The sequence below is a fragment of the Tenrec ecaudatus genome, chromosome 1 (assembly GCF_050624435.1).
Source record: "Tenrec ecaudatus isolate mTenEca1 chromosome 1, mTenEca1.hap1, whole genome shotgun sequence".
Taxonomy (NCBI): Eukaryota; Metazoa; Chordata; class Mammalia; order Afrosoricida; family Tenrecidae; genus Tenrec; species Tenrec ecaudatus.
The window spans coordinates 125,981,574-125,997,382 of record NC_134530.1 but is presented as its reverse complement, the minus strand read 5'-3'; the positions used below and the strand labels follow the sequence as shown (position 1 = coordinate 125,997,382).

The window sequence follows — 15,809 nt, the reverse complement described above, 5'->3', positions numbered from 1 at the left end:
TCCTAGCTTGGCAGAGACAGTGGCAGGGCCAAGGTCAAGCCCCAGCCGGCCTCCACTGAGGTAAGCCAAAAGCCCCCAGCCCCTCAAAACCCTGTGGGTCTGTGCCTACTTATCTTTATGATGCTCCTCCTGCGCTCCAGCAGTGTTGAATTTCCCTCTAGGCAACTCTCCTGGGCTGAATTCTGCGGAGTCACTCTGGTATGTGTTACTCCATCACCATCTTGCCAGAAGTTCCACAAAAAGTTTTTTTTTAATGAAGTCTAATGTATCTGATTTTTCTTTTGTTGCTTTGAACTTGAGTTTTGCCTTTAGGAAACTTTTAATTAAGAAAAGAGTGCGCATCCCTCCAGATTCCTTATCGCTCAAACCTACACAGAGGTCGGAGTGGCTTAAAGAAAAAAGGAGGAAAGTGACACTGAAATGGACTTGGAGCCTCGTGACAAACAAGGTCACTTCAAACAGTAACACACACACACACACACACACACACACAGGAAAGAGAGCACACGTATTTATTTAAAAGGCGAGCTGTGTAAATAAGGATACTGCTATCGACCCTAATTCCATAACTCTCCAGACACACTCTGATTCATTAAGAAACTCATTAATAAAAAGCTGGATTGAGAAACCAGTTGAGGAATGAATGTCCAGAGTTTAGTGATGAAGGCACGTCTTGAAACGGGCAGTTCAAATGAGGACAAACCAGCCAGTAAACTGTCCCAAGGCACACCTTGCAGAGAAAAGGAACTAGCGCTTGTTTTCATTCACTCGCTCATTCATTCCACAAGTACTTATTGAAGCCTTAGGAGGCTGTGACGGTTGTCGGTGGTTTTTGTAGCCAATAGGCAGTGAGGATGCTGTCATCATTCAGGTCTTCTGGAAGATAAGAACTTTCAGGAGAGAAAGGACTCTGTTAGATGAATATAACAGCGAACCTGACCTACTCAGGACATCGGAGTTTCTCAGAGGATTCGGGATTGGTTACTTAATTTTTGGGTACCTCAGCCTTCTCATCAGTAAAATGGGAATAATACTAACACCTTTGGCTCACAGAGTCTTGGTGGGAGAATGATTATGCGCATCAAAGAGGTATGAAAAGTACTTCGTGTACCTATGAAGAGTACTTATTGTACCTATGAAAAGCCCTTTGTGTACCTAAAAGTACTTAATGAACCTAAAACACTCTCTAGCCAGAGGCAGCTGGTACTCTTGGTGTCTCCTGCATTTGCCATCAAGCCACATGATACTCCGGCACCTAGACTGCAGACCCCTGGAGGTTCTCCTTCATTCCACCTGCAGCTGGCCTCTGGAAGACTTGCTCCTGTCGATTACCAGGTATGTGACTTTGGGTCAGTAACTGTTAGACCTCATCTTTCTCATTGGAAAGTTGGGTAAATACTACCAGCAGATGGCTTAAGTGTACAAAGCACTTAGCATAGTATTTGATCGTGCATACTCACTACTACTGAGTCAATTCTGACTCATGGTGACCTTGGCTGCTGTGTTAGTCTGGGTACTTTAGAGACACAAATCCACAGAAACTCATGTATGAGAGAGAGTTTTATATAAAGGTTAAGTGCGCATCAAGAAAACACCCCAACCCAGTGCTGCCCAAGCCCACAAGTTCAACATTAACCCATATGTCCAACACCAATCTAGAAAGTCCTCCTCCATCTCACAAAACAGACGCAATGATGCCGACTGCAAGAGGAATGCTGAGTCAGTGAATGGGTAAGCATCTCAGCTCTGACAGGGGTCTCCACACGGGTGCTCCAGCACCCAAGGCTACATCAGGGTAGGTCCATGTGGCTTCTCTTCAGGGATGTCTCGCAGGAAGTGAGCCTTGCCAGCTAAAGCAGGGAACTGGCTAAGGCAGCTTCACCTTGGTCTGACCACCAGAAAGCAAGAGACCTGAGAACTAGAAAGGCGAGGTTCACTGAGCCATTTATCCCTCTGCCCTTCACTTAACCCCACATGTGTTTATCGGCCAGGTTGGCACAATAAACTAACTACTTCAGCTGTGTACATACACCTAAACCAATGTATAGCTATTATTATTGCTCTAATTGCTGTCATTGCTAATTAACTCCTGACAACTCTTTCTTAGTAGGTCCTTTGTTTCCATTTCCATGTTACCAATAGGCTATTGCCATGGCCTTCTGTGAGCACCTACTATGTGCTACCCACTGGGGAGGGCACATACTGAACTTGAAACTGAAATCCACTAAAACAAAACTCCTTATCATCAAGAGTAGATTCTGACTCTTAGTAACTCTCAAGTAGAACTGCCTCTTTGGGTTTCCGAAGAGGAGGTAAATCTTACAGGAGTCTGACAATATGGTTCATAGCCCAACCCTCAAAATAACCACCATCTTCATCTGTAACATCATGTATCTATTTATTTGACTGGTTTTGAAATGGAATCATACAGAATATACTAGCTAGTTTCACTTAATATCATTTTTGTGAGATTCATTGACCTTGTGCCTCTAGATGCAGTTCATTCATTCATGCGTTCTTATAATAAGATTCATTTGTATATGACTACAGTACAGTTTATTCGCTCTTCTGTGATGGGCACTTGGGTTGTTTTCTTTATAGCCATAAATAATTTAAATCTTGTCTTTTGGTGGACATATGTGTATTCTGTTGGATGTAAATCTAGAAATGACATTGCTGGGAACAGGACATGTGTTAAGTTAGCTTTAGTAGACAGATGATGGTAAACTGGCTTCTGAAGTAGTTTATGTAAAGTTCACTTCTATTAGCAGTATGGTCGGTCCTTTTCATTGTAGCCATTCTGGTGAGTATGAAGTGAGAACGTCGCGATTCTATTTTGTATTTTTGTGATGATTCATGAATCGAGAACTTTCTGATGTGTCCATTGGCTTTTTAAAAAAAGGCCTGTTGTGTTTTTGCCATTTTCATCCCATTTTTGCTGTTTTCTTTTGATGTTCCAGAGGTTCTTTCTGTGTCCTCAGATCAGTCACTTTTCCAGCGGAAGGTGTTGCAGACAGCCTTTCTCCCCTGCTGGTTTGCCTCTTCACTAGGGGCGTTTTTTAATTTTAATTTTTATGAATGAGAGTTCTTAATGCTATTGTTGCTCAATGATCAGGCTTTTTTCTTTCTAATACTATTTGTGTTTAAGAGTCCTGGAGGTGCAATGTTTAGGTGCTCAGCTGTAACAAAAGTGAACTTCTGGAACCCATCAATAGCTCCTCAGGAGAAAAGACCTAGCACCTTGCTCCCATAAAGATTACAGTCTAGAAAACCCAATGGGGCAGTTCTACTTGTTAGGTGTGGTCACTATTCACTATTCAAAAGTCAATTCTACCCACCCAGTAAGGACAATATGCATTTAACAAGTCTTTGCTTACCCCCAAGAGCATGAAGCTATATACTGAATGTTTCTTGATAGTCAATAGCTTGTTTTACCTTTTGCATTTAGATCTGGAATTAAAAATTTTTTGGGGGGTATGATAGCAGATAGAAGACCATTTTTTCCCCTTGCCTGTGGATGTTTAGTTGATCCAGGGGACCTTTTCGCCCCCAAATCCAGCCCATCCCTCTCCCAGCCCACCCTACTTCGCATCCCCACCCGGGGGTCATCTAGGACATTAATTCAAGTGACCATACATTGTAGATCTGTTTGTGGACTCTTGCACGTGTCAGTTTGTCTATCTTTACTGGCCATTATTATTTCTATCGCATTATAATAGTTGTTGATGTCTGTAATTAATGTAAGTCTTCCAGTCTGCTACAATGTTTCACCCCAGGGACAGATCTCATACCAAAGTGACACCGCTGCTTCCCATAAGGCATTAAACACACCCCTGCGGGTGAGACTGATGGGCCTGTTTCCATGGCTTGGTCATTTGTTGTTACCTGGGTCTTTGTCCCATCAAAGCCCTTTAATCTGAAAGCCAGCCAGGTGTCTGCGGGCGCAGCTAAACAGATCTGCTGGGTAATTAAAGAACGTGGGGAGGGGGAGGAGCGGATTTCCCGGACGGTCTCTAGAGAGGGACACGGTGAGGCAGTGAGGCGGTGGTCGGGCTGGAGGTGAGGACTGCCTCGGACTCCCCACTCTAAGCACCAGGCAGAAGTGGGAGAGCAAGGTGAGGTCACGGCATGTAAATGTCGCCGGAGGTTCCGTGAGGCCCTGCAAATCGCCTGGCCGGGGTGGGGCCGAGAAGCCGCAAATCACCAGTTGGGGGCCGGAGTGCGCGCCGCGGGCTCAGTGCGCGCCTGCAGCTGCCGCGCCGGGAGCGGAGCCGGAGCGGAGCGGGGCCGCAGCGCGCACTGCACGGCCGCGGGCGGGCTTCTCGGCGGGCGTCACTGGGGACCATGAGTCGCCCCCGCTCCGCGAGCAGCAGCCGCCCTGGCGGCCCCGGGCGCCTCTGAGCCGCAGCGACGAGCCGGGCGCCAGGCGCCGCGCTGGGAGGTAAGTCCGCGCCGCCGCCCGCTGCCCGCTTGCCCGGAGGCTGCGCGCCCCATCTGCAGCGCGGGCGAGCGGAGAAGTTTGTCGGAGAAAGTTGGGACCCGGGCAGGGTGGGCGTCCCCGCTCCCCGCAAAGCTGGGGCCGAAGGGGCGGGGGTGACGGAGGTGGAGACCCGGCTCGCCCGGGGCGGGAGGCGCCCGGAGATGTGCGCAGAGCATCTCGGCGAGGTGGCGGGAGCGGCGTCGGGCCGGTCGCTGCCCACCCTCCACCCACCTGCCCCTGCCCACCCCCCACCCACCTGCCCCTGCCCGCTCCACCCGCCGCCCTCCGGGGCTCCGCTCCGCCCGCGCGCGCCGCGGCAGGCGCCGGGGGTGGAAAAGGCGACTTTCTCAACTCATCTCCTGGAAAGTTTGCCAGGTCTGCGGAGGAGCCGGCCCGTAACTGTTGGCAACGCGCCCCCCTCCCCCTTCTCTCCCTTTGTTGAGAAAGACTGTGGGGCTCGCTCTCTCGGCGCCGGGAAAGGGGGCGAAGGAAGGGCCGCCGGTGCGCGGGCGGGAAGGAGCTCCAGGTCCCGGCCCGGGTCGCCTGCCTGTGGAAATCAGGGTGCCGCCGTGCACGGACACTCGGGGTGGTGGTCGTGGGGACCCCGTAGCAGCTGGCGAGGCTGCAGAGCCCGGGGCAACGGGTCCTGGTTGGGGACCTCAGGGGGGTGGGAAGCTCTGCGTTTGGGTGTTAACTCGCTAGAAGCGAGGTGCAGAGGAGAAAGGCCGTGGGACCGAGCTCGGGGCTGTAGCCCTGCATCACGGTAGCTGAATGGAAAGTAGAAGATGAGCGTTCACTTCCCTCTCCCAAGGCCACGCCGCTCTCGCTACAGAGCAAGGTGTGTGTGTGTGTGTGTGTGTGTGTGTGTGTGTGTGTGTGTGAGTGATCGGCCTCGGGGTCGACCCAGTCAATAATGGAGACGCCGCAGGCGAAGCGGTGCGTGCGGGGTGTGCAAGGGGTGGGGGGTGTGCAAGGGGCGGACTGAGTTCCGTGTAAACAGCTCGCTGTGCCAAGACCTCGCTCGCTCGCCGCCCCGATTCCTGCGCTCGGAGCTGCGGCCGCGAAGCCCGGCGTTTCCAGGATGACTAACGAGACCTCAGCCGCCTTCCGATTCAGACACAGAATGCTGGTTCTCAAACGGATGCTCGCTGGTTTTAGGAATCTTATCCTGTCAATCCTGTGCTGTGTTGTTTGAAAGCCAAGTACAATCCACTTTAGAGGGTGGGGCCGGGGACCGCGGGGAGAGATTATCCATACTTAATCATTTGGCTAGACTTCAGAGGTTGCTTCGAAACTAAATGGGATACGCTTGATTCCAAAACCCAAGCAAAACGTCACTCTAAATGTTCCCATCCAGATTTACAGCACCAATTCGATGTGTACTGTCTGTGTCATCTCCTCGCCCTGACTCTGCAGGGAAGATACACAGCGACCCCTCCAATTTATAATTTGCTGTCCTAGTCGGCATGGGAACTAGGAGTATTATTTCCCGAGTTTGAATATGCCAGAAAATTCTTAAAGGCCACACCAGATAGCATCTGCGAGTTGTCCTTGAAAATGCCACTGTCAGAGAGAGAAATTCAAACAAGGGAGCCGTTTAGCACTGGGTCAACTTGCCTGGGATTATCAACATCTCTCAGACAGCCTTGTAATGCAAGGGAGCTGGGTGCTGCTCACAAGGGTTTCAAAGAGCAGCGACTGGCCAGGGTCAGGAGGCAACAGAGCCCTGCAAGTTCCTCAGGCTTTCCTTTGTCCTTGATTGAGCCCTCAGCTCTTTGAACATTCAAATGGATTTCATATTTTCATATCAAGATGTAGAGTCATTGACCTTTGTATGTATTTCAAGGTCTAACTTTAGACCAAGTCAGAACCCTGTGTCTGTTGACCTGCACAACAGAGAGAGTTGATGGGCAAAGTCTCTCGCCTGGACGTTTCTATGAGGTCTGCATGTGGACTCGTGTGTGTGGTGGTGGTGGTGGCATGTCCTACTCAGCTTGGTGGTGGCATGTCCTACTCAGCTTTTGCTCAAGGTTAAAAAAATTTTTAGGTTAATTTTATATCTGTTGCTCTAGGTTAGAATGATATTTGTGCAATGTTTTAAGTACTGGGCTGCTAACCATAAGGTCAGTGGTTCAAACCCACCAAGCTGCTTCCTAGAAGAAAGATGAGGCTCTCTGTCCCCATCCAGGTCTACAGTCTAGGGAACCCTAAGAATCACTTCTACTCTATTCTGTAGGGCTGTTCTGTGTTGACCCGATAGCAGTGGGTGTGAGTTCAAATGTTTCCTCCCTGACCCGTCTGGCTGCACTTTTCCCCAGGACCAGTGATACAACCTGGGATCCAACTCCATTCGAAGGGGAATGTGAGCAGGATGGCCAGCCCTGCCCTATTCAGAGCAGGCCTGCTGTTCACTGAGTGCTTGCTGCAACAGTACTGGGGTTTCAGGGACAGTGCCACATTGACCTTGCACTACAGTCCCAGGAAACAAGAGGTGAACCCGTTTTCCCAGATGCCCGACAGAGACAGTGATGAACTTGTTGCTGGTCAGTAAATGAGTGCTAGAGTTCATAGTCATTCTGAGGGATAGGCTGGAGTTTGAAGGTTAAATGCCTGACTTTAGAGCCATGCCACATTTGATTTTTAAAAATCAAACGGCACATGTTATCTTTTATACTCACTGCCATCGAGTCAGTTCCGACCTTTAGCAACCCTGTAGGACAGGGTAGAACCTGCCCCTGTGAGTTTCTGAGACTGTAACTCTTTGGGGGAGTAGAATGCCCTGTCTTCCTCCTACGGAGTGGCTGGTGGTTTCAAACTACTGACCTAGCACCCCACTGTGGCAACAGGGCTCCTTTGGTTGTTCTTGGACCCTCTCAAATGTTGAGTCCCAGTGACTCCCTGTGACGGAGTGCTACCTCCCCCTGGGTTTTCTAGGCTGTAATCTCTATGGACAGACAGTCGTGGCATTCTCCTGAGTGGCTGGTTAGGTTAGAACTACCAACCTTCAGGTTAGCAGTCAAGCTCTTAGCCATGACACCACCAGGCCTCCTCTGTAAACAGCACATACTAAAGAACATGATGACTAGGGGTCCTCAAACTTTTTAAAAAGAGGGCCAGTTCACTATAGTTATATAGAGGGCCGGACTATAGTTTTTTTTTTTAAAAACCTATGAACAAATTCCTATGCATACTGCATATGTCTTATTTTGAAGTAAAAAAACAAACGGGGCAAAAACACCCTGCAGGCCGGATAAATGTCCTTGGTGGGCCGCATGTGGCCCACGGGCCGTAGTTTGAGGGCCCCTGGTGATGACTAAGGACATGGAGGCAAACACATGTCCATGGAGAGAAAACAAGAGACCTGGTCTCCACTGTGCGGTTCCAATCACTTGTCCCTTGTTCAAGGTATGGGGTTTGCTGCGGTGCCTGCCTGACGCCCCGTTCATATCTTCTCTTGGCTGACTTTTTCTAGGTTTCAAGTCAGGCATTACTTCCTCTGAGAGGTCTTCTTAGATGACTTAATCTGAAGTAACACTCCACTCCTAACCACTATGTCCTGTCCTTTCCTTCTGTTTCTAAATCCTTTCTGTGTGTGTGGGGCGCTCCTTATTGCTCAGGAATTACCTAGTGTCCTTTCCAGGTACTTCATAAAGACGTAGGCTTCATGAGAGTAGAACCTTGAGTAATCTGCTAACTGCTCCAGGAGAGAAAGATGAAGCTTTAACTTCCTTAAAGATTTACAAGCCCAGACACTCAGGGAAGCCCTACTCTATCCTATGGGGTTGCTGTGGGTCAGAATCAACACGAAAGCCCTGAGGCACGCAGTAAACCTACCAAGAAAAAATATATATAGATACATATACTGAAAGAGAGAGAGCATGAGAGAGAAAGAATGAATGCATATTTGCTTTCCCTACCTGAAACAGGATCCCTGGTGACGTCGTGGGTGTTGAGTTGAGCTGCTCACCACAGGTTCTCCCTGCTATTGAGTCAATTGTGACTCATCGTGACCTTGTAGGACAGGGTGGAACTGCCTGTGTGGGTTTCAGAAACTAATTCTTCTCCAAAGTCAAAAGCCTTATCTTTTTTCCCTGAGAAGCAGCTGGTGGTTTCAAACTGATGACCTTGCATTTTGTAGCTCAAAGCACAACACATGGTGCCACCAGCGTGCAAGGTCAGCAGTTTGAAACCATCAGCCACTCCTGTACAGAGTTACAGTTTCAGAAATCCATGGGACCGTCTGCGCTGACCTAGGAGGTGGCTGGGAGTCGGAATCGGCTCAGTGACAGTGAATGTGCGTTTTACTTTTTATTTGAGATGAGTCGTGGCATGAAGTAACCAGATTCTCTAAGATCCCATCTAAGTATCAAGAGAGATTCTGTCTAGTGGCCCAGTGAGGTCAATGGCTTCACTGTCAAAATGGAAAGTATTCATCATAAACCTAGGTTCCGATTGCAGGAAGTCCCCGGATCACCAATGAGTTCTGTTCCTTATCTGTCTTTCAGTCAGCTTTCTATTGAAGTCCCAACAGTTAGGAAGGGTTCATCTCTGGTCTTCGTCAGAGGCTTGTTTTGTTGTGGAGTTCAGACTCACCCCCACCCCATGTTCCACATGACAAAACACACTCTGGTCCCGCACCATTCTTACAGTTGTTGTTGGCTGTGAGCTCATTGTTGCAGCCACTGTGTCCATCCATCTCCTTGAAGGCCTTCCTCTTGATCACTGACCTGCTATCCTACCAAGTATAATGTCCTTCTCCAGGGATTGGCCCCTTGTGTGGGACAAAGCCTTGCCATCCGTGATTCCACAGGGCATTCTGGCTGGACTTCTTCCAAGACAAAATGTGTCTCCTCTTCTGGCAGTCCATGGTACTTTCAGTATGCTTGGCCAGCACCATCACACGATGTTTGTCTTAGTATAGGGTGTACCTTTTTATCCAGAACAAAAACAACAACAAAAACAAACACTTCCAAACACATCTTTAACTTAATAAATGAAGTATGGATTGTGATAAGAGCTGTATGAGCCCCCAATAAAATGATTTTTAAAAAATAGATGAAGTAATAATAATTATGTTCTGTTGAACATCCCGAAGTAGTGGCTCCATTATAACTAAGGGCCCTATGTAAATCAGATGTTTGTCACCTAGAGGCTTCCTGTACACAGAACTGACCTCTGTTCCTCAGAACATACAGCTCTCGCAGGGACTAGATTGCACATGAGCTTCGGTCCACCTGGGGTATCCCTTCCCGCTTAGGTGCTCTTCCTCGCTGTTTGTTTGTTTCTTGGTTATGTCTTTAGCCTGGACCAACTTATTCCACTGTTGGTCAGCTTCAAGCTTGACGAAAGCTCTAGACTTGAGTCAGTATTTTTAAGTCGTGTTGAACTGCTGTGTTCGTCCGGGTTGACTAGAGAAAGGAATCCAGAGACCTTCATATGTGTATAAGAAAGAGTTTTATATACCAGAGCAATGGAATATTGATTAAAAAACATCCCATCCCAGTCAAGATCAAGCCCATCAGTCTGATATTAGCCCATATGTCCAATACCAATCCGTGAAGTCCTCTTCATACTCACAGAACACATGCAATGACGCCAAATGCAGGAAGATCACAGATCTGTGGGTGGGAAGTCTTGGGGATCCAGTGGCATTGTAAGCATCTCAGCGCTGGCAGGGGTCTCCATGTGGCTCCTCCAGGTCCAGCGTTCCTCTGCCATCAGCATAGGCCCCATGTGGCTTGTCAGTAGAGTCTCTCCGGGAGTGAGCAGAGAGAGAGAGAATGTCTCTGGCCTCCAAGGAGGAAATACAGGAATTCCCAGAATCCTCAGGAGAAGGCTGAGGCCTCATTGGCTCTGTCTTGATTGACAGGCCAGGCTCTATCCCTTAACGTGTAATCCTCTCAAATTGACAACAGATTATATAAATACCACAACTGCTAACCCTGAGGTTGGTGGTTCAAACCAACTATCTACTCAAAGGCCATCTGCTCCCCTATAGATTTATAGCCTTGGAAACCCCACATAGGGTCATTTTGAGCCAGAATGGACTTGATGTCAGTGAGTTTGGTTTGGAGCTACAGGGTTGAGCTGACTTTTACTGGGGAAAATCTAGTTTGGAAGCATCATGTAGAGGAGATCCTAGCATGGGGGAAGAGACTCATAATTTTAATTTGTTTGCAGTTGAGAACTGTCTGGAAACTTCAGCCTTGGATAAACTCTTTCCTCCAATGCTCAAACCATGTTTCACATCCTTCAGGTCAGTATCCTTCCCCAGGGCAGCCTTTCCTGGCTGTGAGCTTCATCTAGACAGTGGTCCGCACTCTCTGCTTCACCATTAGATTCACCATTTATCCAGGTTAAGCAACTCTGAATGTCAGCTACCCCAGAGCCTCTCCTGCGTCTCCACACTGGACAGAACCAGGGATATTTAAAATAACTCGTTTTAGAAAATTATTATTAAATGCTTTGTTGGAGGCTCTTACAACTCTTATCACAATCCATACATTCCTCCATTGTGCCAAGCACATTTGTACATATGTTGCCATCATCATTTTCAAAGCATTTTCTTTCTACTTGAGCCCTCGATATCAGCTTCTCCTTTTCTCCCTCCCTCATGAACCTTTGATAAGTTATAGATTATTATTTTCACATCTTACATCGCCATCTGTCGCCCTTCACCTACTTTCCTGTTGTTCGTCCCCCTGGGAAGGGGTTATATGTTATAAAATAACTCTTGCACCCGGGTCCTGCCACCGCAATTCTGCGACGTCCGTGGTCCGAGGTGAAGCTGGGCTCTAGCAGTTTCCGTTTCCCAGGTGGTTCCTGTGGGCAGCCAGGTTGAGGACAGCTGCTTTAAGTTTGGGCACTCTTCCCTGGAAGCCGACTTGTGAGAGCTAGCGAGGGCAGGGATATAATTCATGGATGTTGCGTGGTTCCTGACAGTCTAAAAGGTACTTTCATGTCTGTTATTTGATCCTGATTATAACCAACTAAAGGGTCCACTCTCTGCTTCAACTATTCCCTTTACGGTGCTGACTCTTAGAAACCTACCTCCTGCCCTGCCCCTAACTGCACTTGCCAATATCCAGCATCCTCTGGGACCGGACTGGTCCACTGGTGCCTCACGCTCCAGTTCAGCCAGTCCTTCCTCCTTGCCACAGGCCCTGAGCTCCGAATGTCTTTGCACTCCATCTCATCTTTCCCTGGCCCAGGTCCAGGTTCCCTTGCTGGTTCTTGCCATCAGCTTCCCCAACCTCCTCCCCAAAGGTTACTGTAGGCATCTCCCTGGACGGACACGGATTCTCCGTCATCCCGCTCTCTCGTAGCACTGAAAGTCAACGTGGGACAGCCACGACGTCCAGGACTCAGCCAAACCAGTGGCCGTCTCGTCGAGTCTAATTCCATGGATTGCAGAGCTGAAAACTGTTCCTCAGGGTTTTCAAGGCCCTGGTGTTTAGGAAGTATCACCAGGCCTTTACTCTGAGGCACTGGTGGGTAGGTGAGCATTTAACCAGTTGAGCCATCTTGGGACGCACAAGACTTGACGGTCTGGTCCTACGCTTCTTCCAGCAAATGCTTTGGAATCTTCTCCATCGGAGCCAGGCCACACAGTTTGGCGTTTGCTGAATCTGCAGGGGCCCTTCCAGGCTTTTATGCATCTGCGGGTACATCACCCTCTTAAAAGACTTTCTCTGCAGCTCACAACCTTTCAGAATCTTCGTTCCCAGTGTGACCCTCCCTGAGCATCTGCTCGAGGCCCTGGGTCAAAATAAATAGTTCTTTCTAATATGTGAAATCTCTCTGTGCTTCAGAGTTTTATTCATCGCATCTCTGTAACAGTTAATTCGCAGTCAGGGAGTCAGGCTTAGGGGGATCTTGGTTTCTGAGTACCTTACACAAGCAGGCTTCAAGAAGTTTATGGGAAAATTCCACTGTCTTTCAGTATCATTCTTCCATGAACTTATTGAAATCCGCTCATACGTAATAAGCATGTGAACGTTTGTTGAATTGACAGCCTGGTGATCAGAGAATAAACCGAGGCCTGGGTAACTGGCTGAAGAGCATTCTAGAGCATGTCCACACAATCGTGAAACCTAGATAGTCTTGAAGAAGCAGAGGAGCCAGGCTCCTAAGACACTGGAGACCAGGTACATTTTGCCCACTCATTTATTTATTTATTTTTAATTGGCCACTATTTTAAACAGAAAAGAAAAATGAACGAACAAAAAAGGCACCAGTTTTGCCTTTCAAGTCTATTTTGACCTTACCACAACAAACAAAAACCAAACTGACTGCCATCCAGTCTATTCAGCTCCAGGGCGGGCCCTGTAGAACAAGGTAGGGAGCCCCTCTTTGTGTGAGCAGAAAGCCTGTCTTTCTCCCAAGGAGCTGCCAGCTCGGAACCTCCCTAAAGGTTCTCTGAAATGATCCAGGCTTGTTCCAGAGGGAAAGAGGTGCTAATAGCAGGAAGGGTTAGGAATTCATAGCAATGGTGTGTGTGTGTGTGTGTGTGTGTGTGTGTGTGTGTGTGTGTTAGATCGGGTGGAAGAATTGTGTAGGCTTGGGTCACTGGCAATCAAAACAGGCAGTTTGGTTTCTCTTTCAATAGTGATGATTAACGTGGACTAAGTGCTGACTGGGCGCCAGGTGCTGGCCAGCCCTGGGAGGGACCCACGGGGAGACTTGCAGCAAGCAGCCCTGGTGCTCTGTACCCACCGTGATCCAGCTTGCTGTGTGGTCCGTTAGACAGGGAGCAGGCAAGCCTCGGCGTATGGCTCCAGTTGTGTCCTCACAAAATAAGTGTCAATTCAGCTGCGTCCTAACTCTTAGTGGTTTGGCAGTTAGCATGGGACCATCCTCCATGACGTGATCTGAAGCCCCTCAGCCAATCAGCTGTGAGGGGACTAGGGTGGGCAGAAAGGTCACAGGCCTGGTATAATGGGCCGTTTCCCCGGGGAGGGGAGCACCAAGCATCACTTTTTATCTTATAAGTGCTAAGAGGAGGGGGAAGCCAGCTGAGAAGGAGGGACCCAATTCCTAGGAAGAAAAGAGCAAGAGACTGCGTGTCCTTTGGACCCAGGTCTCTGCCTGGAGAACCTCCTAGACTCAGGGACGGCTGCTTTCAAGAAGCACCAGCCCCGCCGATGTGAGGAGACCAGCCCCTTCCCTTAGAGCTACACCCAGATTTCAGACTGGTGGCCTCCTGAACCGTGAGGGAATCCAGTTCTGCTTATGGAAATGTGGGGTTTCTGTTATGTCAGCACGAGATTACTAAGGGGTTCCAGAATGACCAGGCTTGGCCGAGAACCGAGGGCAAGGGCAAGGCTGTCCACACCCCCAAGTGCAAGTCCTCGGTCCACCTCCCCCAGACGATGGCTTTCGCCCTCCTGCACCTGGAAGCCGGGGGTCCTGTGTGCGCTGGCCACTGAGTTGAGTAGTCCCTCTGCCGACTCTGCTGGTCTTGCCCCGTTCCCAAGAGCTTCTGCAGGCAGGAGTGTGTCCTGGATTGTCCCACATCCCCCCCATCCTTTGTGAAATGAATCTGCAGTTGTTGTTGATGGCCACCATGCTGTTACATGCTGATATTTAAACCAAAGCTTCTCCCTGATGAATGAGCGGAAAGGGTGGCCTGAGGGAAGAGGACAGCAATGGGCCTGGAGAATGGACCTTCCCCTTGCCCACTCTGGGGAAGGGCGGAGCTCTAGGTTCAGGCACAGCTGTGTGGTCCGCGCGTAGTCTGAGGTCCTCCTGTCTCCGGGGACTAGCCCTAATACTTATCCACGGTCCCCTTCCTTTGCCTCTGTCTGCTGCCTTGAGCAAATCGTATATACTTTGGCTTAAATCAGAAGCGTAGTGTGGTCTTTGGCAGGGAAGGAGAGCTGATTCAGCTCAAAGTGAACTTTTCTACCATTGGTATATTAGAGCTTCATTCAACCCCCGTGCCAGACAAGGGAGGGGCAGTCTTGCCCTGGGGAACCTGCCTGGGTGTGCCCTTGGTGAAAACTGGGGTACTGGGGCCAGATGGTCATGAGTCATCTGCCATCCAAGGTGGCCGGAGGGCCCTGCACCAAGCTTGTAAGCTTTACAACCCTTAACTAGTATGTGGTTCCCCAGTGACAGTGATGAATTCTCTCCTGCCAATCGTGAGTTGTGCCGGAATTCCCTTTCGTTTCCATATGTTCTAGTTTAGCCGTGCATCCTTTGGACACCGTTATGGCCGCACGCTGATGGCCTCACTGATCTGGTTGATTGGCTTTTGTCCTTGTTCAGATTTAATAAAGGGGCCTGCTTAAAATACATTGGAATGTTGGGTCTTTCCCCCACCGTCCCTAGAACATTGGTGACTACTGGGAGCAATGGTCGGCACCCTGTTTACACACCGCCTCCCTCTCTATTCATGCCCTACCCTCTACCCTTTGGTCCCTCCTTTCTCGTCTGTTTCCTTCCCTCTCTTCCCAGGCTCTGGGCACCTACGGGTATTGCTGAGCACTGCTGGTGGCGGGCTGCTTCCTGACCCCGAGAAGCAGTGTGCATGGCACCCCTGCCCCCAGTGGCCTTCCTCTGCAGCTGAGCCACAGATGTATGAAGGAGGGGCCCGCCTCCTGACCCCGGACCCTGGCCTGTCTGCGTCCATTAGAGGGCATTGATTTATTTGTGAGCACCAGGCCTTGGCTGGAGGAATTCTTCCCCATTCCTCTGGGTAGCACGGGTGCAAAGAATTCCAGTCGGCTCCACTGCTGCTCTCGTTTGCAGGGTGGTTGGTAGAAGGACCTTCCTGATCTAGTGTGCTGATCACGTGCTCTCTAACCCATTTCTTACTGAAGCCTGGAGCCTGGCCTCCATCATCTTTTGTGTTGCTTGTTAGCTTGTTGTGTGTTCCCATCAACTTTCATCGTCGGAGATAATAAAATGGCTCATGTGCCCCCGATGACTCGGGAATTTTGTCTGTTTCCACTGGAGGAAACAGGTCTGCTGCCAACCCCGGGGGAATTCCTCAGTGGGATCAGAAAGAGAGGGGGCGAGAGAATGAGCTGGGAGGTAGTAGAGTTTCCCTCCTCTTTACTTGCGGTTAGTGCTGCCCTCTGGGGCGCGGTGGTGGATTCAGCGCTCGTGTGTCGCCTTCCGTACAAGTCTTGGCCAGCGTGCTTCAGGCACGGCCATGACCGACCTGCTGAGAGTAGCGTGCATGTTGCGGTGAGGCTGATCAGGTCTCCGCAGAATTTCTGAGCTGAGCCTGACTAGGGACCTTGCCCTCGGGAAATCCATCCAACGCAAAGCTGGTGGGTTACATCAGTTCAGTCGGTAACTGATCAGATCAGAAGGCTGACTC

At 49.6% G+C, this 15,809-nt stretch overlaps 1 protein-coding gene across 2 annotated transcripts in view; it reads left to right on the top strand.

The window, feature by feature from the left end:
- Positions 1 to 221: 221 nt before the first annotated feature.
- The window catches only part of BCAR3 (BCAR3 adaptor protein, NSP family member), a 123,237-nt gene continuing 107,649 nt past the window's right edge, over positions 222 to 15,809 (top strand). Inside the window, exon 1 of one of the 2 annotated variants that reach the window (XM_075558538.1) lies at positions 222 to 1,335. The gene's annotated coding sequence lies outside the window, so the exon portion shown is untranslated. Of the gene's footprint in view, positions 1,336 to 4,104; positions 4,442 to 15,809 lie in introns of those variants that run through there. The other variant, XM_075558533.1, reaches the window with a different exon arrangement.